The following is a 6,283-nucleotide window of genomic DNA, read 5'->3' on the forward strand; positions in this document are numbered from 1 at the left end:
ATATACTAACATCTTTCCTTCAACTCTCCAAAAATCCGAACCCCCTCTCTCTCTGAGTTCAGATTTTCTTCCCTTCTTTTCTTCTACTAACACAAGGATCCCTATACTGTGGTATAAAGGATCCATATTATTATTACTATTTTTTCTGTGCCATCTTCTTTGTCATATGAGCAGGAGCAAGGACAAGAACATTCTTGTTAAAGCAGATCCAGAACCTGAAAGGACTCTGAAGAAAAAAATTAAGAGAAGCTAAAATACAACAATCCAGAGATAACCTTTCAGAAATTTTCGAACAGGAAAAGGAGATGACAGCCGAAAATAATAATAATATAAGGAAGATGCTTGGTGACTTCACTGCACCTAATTCCAATTTACATGGAAGAAGCATCTCCATTCCTACCATTGGAGCAAACAACTTTGAGCTGAAACCTCAATTAGTTTCTCTGATGCAGCAGAACTGCAAGTTTCATGGACTTCCATCTGAAGATCCCTTTCAGTTCTTAACTGAATTCTTGCAGATATGTGATACTGTTAAGACTAATGGAGTAGATCCTGAAGTCTACAGGCTCATGCTTTTCCCTTTTGCTGTAAGAGACAGAGCTAGATTATGGTTGGATTCTCAACCCAAAGACAGCCTGAACTCTTGGGATAAGCTAGTCACGGCTTTCTTAGCCAAGTACTTTCCTCCTCAAAAGCTGAGCAAGCTTAGAGCTGATGTTCAAACCTTCAGATAGAAAGAAGGTGAATCCCTCTATGAAGCTTGGGAAAGATACAAACAGTTGATCAAAAAGTGTCCTTCTGACATGCTTTCAGAATGGACCATCCTGGATATATTCTATGATGGTTTATCTAAGCTATCAAAGATGTCACTGGACACTTCTGCAGGTGGATCCATTCACCTAAAGAAAACGCCTGCAGAAGCTCAAGAACTCATTGACATGGTTGCTAATAACCAGTTCATGTACACTTCTGAAAGGAATCCTGTGAGTAATGGGACGCCTATGAAGAAGGGAGTTCTTGAAGTTGATACTCTGAATGCCATATTGGCTCAGAATAAAATATTGACTCAGCAAGTCAATATGATTTCTCAGAGTCTGAATGGAATGCAAGCTGCATCCAACAGTACTCAAGAGGCTTCTCCTGAAGAAGAAGCTTATGATCCTGAGAACCCTGCAATAGCAGAGGTGAACTACTTAGGTGAACCTTATGGAAACACCTATAACTCATCATGGAGAAATCATCCAAATTTCTCATGGAAGGATCAAAAGCCTCAACAAGGCTTTAACAATGGTGGAAGAAACAGGTTTAACAACAGCAAGCCTTTTCCATCATCAACTCAACAACAGACAGAGAACTCTGAACAAAATGCTTCTAATTTAGCAAATCTAGTCTCTGATCTATCTAAAGCCACTGTAAGTTTCATGAATGAAACAAGGTCTTCCATTAGAAATCTGGAAGCACAAGTGGGCCTGCTGAGTAAAAGGATCACTGAAATCCCTCCTAGTACTCTCCCAAGCAATACAGAAGAGAATCCAAAAGGAGAGTGCAAGGCCATTGACATAAGCATCATGGCCGAACCTGTGAGGAGAGGAGAGGACGTGAATCCCAAGGAGGAAGACCTCCTGGGACGTCCAGTGGTCAATAAGGAGCTTCCCTCTGAGGAACCAAAGGACTCTGGGGCCCATCTAGAGACCATAAAGATCCCATTGAACCTCCTTATGCCCTTCATGAGCTCTGATGAGTATTCCTCTTCTGAAGAGAATGAGGATGTTACTGAAGAGCAAACTGCCAAGTTTCTTGGTGCAATCATGAAGCTAAATGCCAAATTATTTGGCATTGATACTTGGGAAGTTGAACCTCCCTTGTTCATCAATGAACTAAGTGATCTGGATCAACTGACATTGCCTCAAAAGAGACAAGATCCTGGAAAGTTCATAATACCCTGTACCATAGGCACCATGATCTTTAAGGCTCTGTGTGACCTTGGTTCAGGAATAAACCTCATGCCCCTCTCTGTAATAGAGAAACTGGGAATCTATGGGGTGCAAGCTGCTAAAATCTCATTAGAGATGGCAGACAGCTCAAGAAAACAGGCTTATGGACAAGTAGAGGATGTGTTAGTAAAGGTTGAAGGCCTTTTCATCCCTGCTGATTTCATAGTCCTGGATACTGGAAAGGAAGAGGATGAATCCATCATCCTAGGAAGACCTTTCCTGGCCACAGCAAGAGCTGTGATTGATGTTGACAGAGGTGAAATATTCCTTCAATGGAATGAGAACTCCCTTGTGTTTAAAACTCAAGGATCTCCCTTTGCAACCATGGAGAGGAAGCAGAAAAAGCTTCTCTCCAAGCAGAGTCAACCAGAGCCCCCACAGTCAAACTCCAAGTTTGGTGTTGAACTCCCATATCCAAACTCTAAGTTTGGTGTTGGAGAGTCTCAACAAAGCTCTGCACATCTGTGAGGCTCCATGAGAGCCCACTGTCAAGCTATTGACATTAAAGAAGCGCTTGTTGGGAGGCAACCCAATGTTTATTTATCTAACTATATTTTTCTTAGTTATGTGTCTTTATAGGTTCATGATCATGAGGAGTCACAAAATAAATATAAAAATTGAAAACGGAATCAAAAACAGCAGAAGAAAAATCACACCCTGGAGGAGCATCTGTCTGGCGTTCAAACGCCAGAACAGAGCATAGTTCTGGCGCTGAATGCCCAGAATGGGAGTATCCTGGCGCTGAACGCCCAGAACCAGCATGGTTCTGGCGTTCAACGCCAGAAATGGCAGCAAAGGGGCGTTGAACGCCCAAAATGGGCACCAACCTGGCGCTGAACGCCCAGAGTTGTGTGCAAGGGCATTTTACATGCCTAAATTGGAGCAGGGATGTAAATGCCTTGACACCTCAGGATCTGTGGACCCCACAGGATCATCTCAGGATCTGTGGACCTCACAGGATCCCCACCTACCTCATCATCTCTCTTTCCATTCATGATCATCCCTTCTTTTTTTCCATTTACCACTCACATCCATACACCCACTACCTTCAAAAATTCAACATCTCTCTCCCACCCAATCCCACCCATATGGCCGAATACACACTCCCATCCATCTCCTCCATATCTTCTTCTTATTCTTCTATTCTTTCTTCTTTTGCTCGAGGGCGAGCAACATTCTAAGTTTGGTGTGGTAAAAGCATAGCTTTTTTTGTTTTTTCCATAACCATTGACGGCACCTAAGGCCAGAGAAACCTCTAGAAAGAGGAAAGGGAAGACAAAAGCTTCCATCAAGGGTCTATAGCTCAGTGGTAGAACATTTGACTGCAAATAAAGAGATCCCTGAGATACCTCAAGGGATACATTTTCTTCCACAAAATTATTGGAAGCAACTAAGGGTGGAACATCAAGAGCACTCCATCATCCTTCATGAAATCAGAGAAGATCTAAAAGCACTGAAGGAGGAGCAACAAAGGCAAGGAAGAGACATAGAAGAGCTCAAGGACATCATTGATTCCTCAAGAAGGAAATGCCACCATCACTAAGGTGGATTCATTCCTTGTTCTTAATTCTTCTGCTTTTCGTTTTCTATGTTATGTGCTTATCTATGTTTGTGTCTTCATTACATGATCATTAGTAGTTAGTAACTTTGTCTTAAAGTTATAAATGTCCTATGAATCCATCACCTCTCTTAAATGAAAAATGTTTTAATTCAAAAGAACAAGAAGTACATGAGTTTCGAATTTATCCTTGAACTTAGTTTAATTATATTGATGTGGTGACAATGCTTCTTGTTTTCTGAATGTATGCTTGAACAGTGCATATGTCTTTTGAAGTTGTTGTTTAAGAATGTTAAATATGTTGGCTCTTGAAAGAATGATGACTAGGAGACATGTTATTTGATAATCTGAAAAATCATAAAAAATGATTCTTGAAGCAAGAAAAAGCAGCAAAGAACAAAGCTTGCAGAAAAAAAAAATAGGCGAAAAAAAAAATAGAAAGAAAAAGCAAGCAGAAAAAGCCAAAAGCTCTTAAAACCAAGAGGCAAGAGCAAAAAGCCAATAACCCTTAAAACCAAAAGGCAAGGGCAAATAAAAAGGATCCCAAAGCTTTGAGCATCAGTGGATAGGAGGGCCTAAAGGAATAAAATCCTGGTCTAAGCGGCTAAACCAAGCTGTCCCTAACCATGTGCTTGTGGCGTGTAGGTGTCAAGTGAAAACTTGAGACTGAGCGGTTAAAGTCAAGGTCCAAAGCAAAAAAAAAAAGAGTGTGCTTAAGAACCCTGGACACCTCTAATTGGGGACTTTAGCAAAGCTGAGTCACAATCTGAAAAGGTTCACCCAATTATGTGTCTGTGGCATTTATGTATCCGGTGGTAATACTGGAAAACAAAATGCTTAGGGCCACGGCCAAGACTCATAAAGAAGCTGTGTTCAAGAATCATCATACTAAACTAAGAGAGTCAATAACACTATTCGAAATCTAAAGTTCCTATAGATGCCAATCATTCTGAACCTCAATGGATAAAGTGAGATGCCAAAACTATTCAAGAGGCAAAAAGCTATAAGTCCTGCTCATATGATTGAAGCTCTGTTTCATTGATAGTTTGGAATTTATAGTATATTCTATTCTTTTTATCCTATTTTGATTTTCAGTTGCTTGGGGACAAGCAACAATTTAAGTTTGGTGTTGTGATGAGCGGATAATTTATACGCTTTTTGACATTGTTTTTAGTATGTTTTTAGTAGGATCTAGTTACTTTTAGGGATGTTTTTAATAGATTTTGTGTTAAATTCACATTTCTGGACTTTACTATGAGTTTGTGTGTTTTTCTGTGATTTCAGGTATTTTCTGGCTGATATTGAGGGACTTGAGCAGAAATCAGATTCAGAGGTTGAAAAAGGACTGCTGATACTGTTGGATTCTGACCTCCCTGGACTCAAAGTAGCTTTTCTGGAGCTACAGAACTCGAAATGGCGCGCTTCCAATTGCGTTGGAAAGTAGACATCCAGGGCTTTCCAGCAATATATAATAGTCTATACTTTGGCCAAGAATTGACGATGTAAACTGGCATTCAACGCCAGCTTTCTACCCAAATCTGGCGTCCAGCGCCAGAAAAGGATCCAAAACCAGAGTTGAACGCCCAAACTGGCACAAAAACTGGCGTTCAACTCCACAAATGGCCTCTGCACGTGCAACACTTAAGCTCAGCCCAAACACACACCAAGTGGGCCCCGGAAGTGGATTTATACATCAAATACTTACTCATGTAACACCTAGTAGCTAGTTTATTATAAATAGGACCTCTTACTATTGTATTAGGCATCTTTGGATTACCTTATGATCTTTTGATCACGTTTTAGGGGGCTGGCCATCTCGGCCATGCCTGGACCTTCACTTATGTATTTTTAACGGTAGAGTTTCTACACTCCATAGATTAAGGTGTGGAGCTCTGCTGTTCCTCAAAGATTAATGCAAAGTACTACTGTTTTCTATTCAATTCTTCTTATTTCGCTTCTAAGATATCCATTCGCACCCAAGAACGTGATGAAGGTGATGATTATGTGTGACGCTCATCATCCTTCTCCCTTATGAACGCGTGCCTGACAAACACTTCTGTTCTACATGAAATAAGCTAGAATGAATATCTCTTAGATCTCTTAACCCGAATCTTCGTGGCGTAAGCTAGAATGATGGCGGCATTCAAGAGAATCCGGAAGGTCTAAACCTTGTCTGTGGTATTCCGAGTAGGATTCAATGATTGAATGACTGTGACGAGCTCCTAACTCGCGATTGCAGGGCGTTAGTGACAGACGCAAAAGGATAGTAAATCCTATTCCAGCATGATCGAGAACCGACAGATGAATAGCCGTGCCGTGACAGGGTGCGTGAGCATATTATTCACTGAGAGGATAAGATGAAGCCATTGACAAGGGTGATGGCTCCAGACGATTAGCCGTGCCGTGACAGGGCATTGGATCATTTTCCCGAGAGATGACCGAAAGTAGCCATTGACAGTGGTGATGTATCACATAAAGCCAGCCATAGAAAGGAGTAAGACTAACTGGATGAAGATAGCAGGAAAGCAGAGGTTCAGAGGAACGAAAAGCATCTCCATTCGCTTATCTGAAATTCTCACCAATGAATTACATAAGTATCTCTATCCCTATTTTATTATATAATATTCGAAAACACCATTATCACTTTATATCTGCCTGACTGAGATTTACAAGGTGACCATAGCTTGCTTCATACCAACAATCTCCGTGGGATTCGACCCTTACTCACGTA

The 6,283-nt window shown here is 41.0% G+C and overlaps 1 non-coding gene across 1 annotated transcript; it reads right to left on the reverse strand.

Annotated features, from left to right (window-relative positions):
• Nucleotides 1–701: 701 nt before the first annotated feature.
• On the reverse strand, nucleotides 702–809 carry LOC112739551 (small nucleolar RNA R71). The gene has a single exon (XR_003170484.1). It is a non-coding gene; the product is annotated as a small nucleolar RNA R71 (small nucleolar RNA).
• Nucleotides 810–6,283: the final 5,474 nt, after the last annotated feature.

This window comes from Arachis hypogaea, chromosome 13 (assembly GCF_003086295.3).
Source record: "Arachis hypogaea cultivar Tifrunner chromosome 13, arahy.Tifrunner.gnm2.J5K5, whole genome shotgun sequence".
Taxonomy (NCBI): domain Eukaryota; kingdom Viridiplantae; phylum Streptophyta; class Magnoliopsida; order Fabales; family Fabaceae; genus Arachis; species Arachis hypogaea.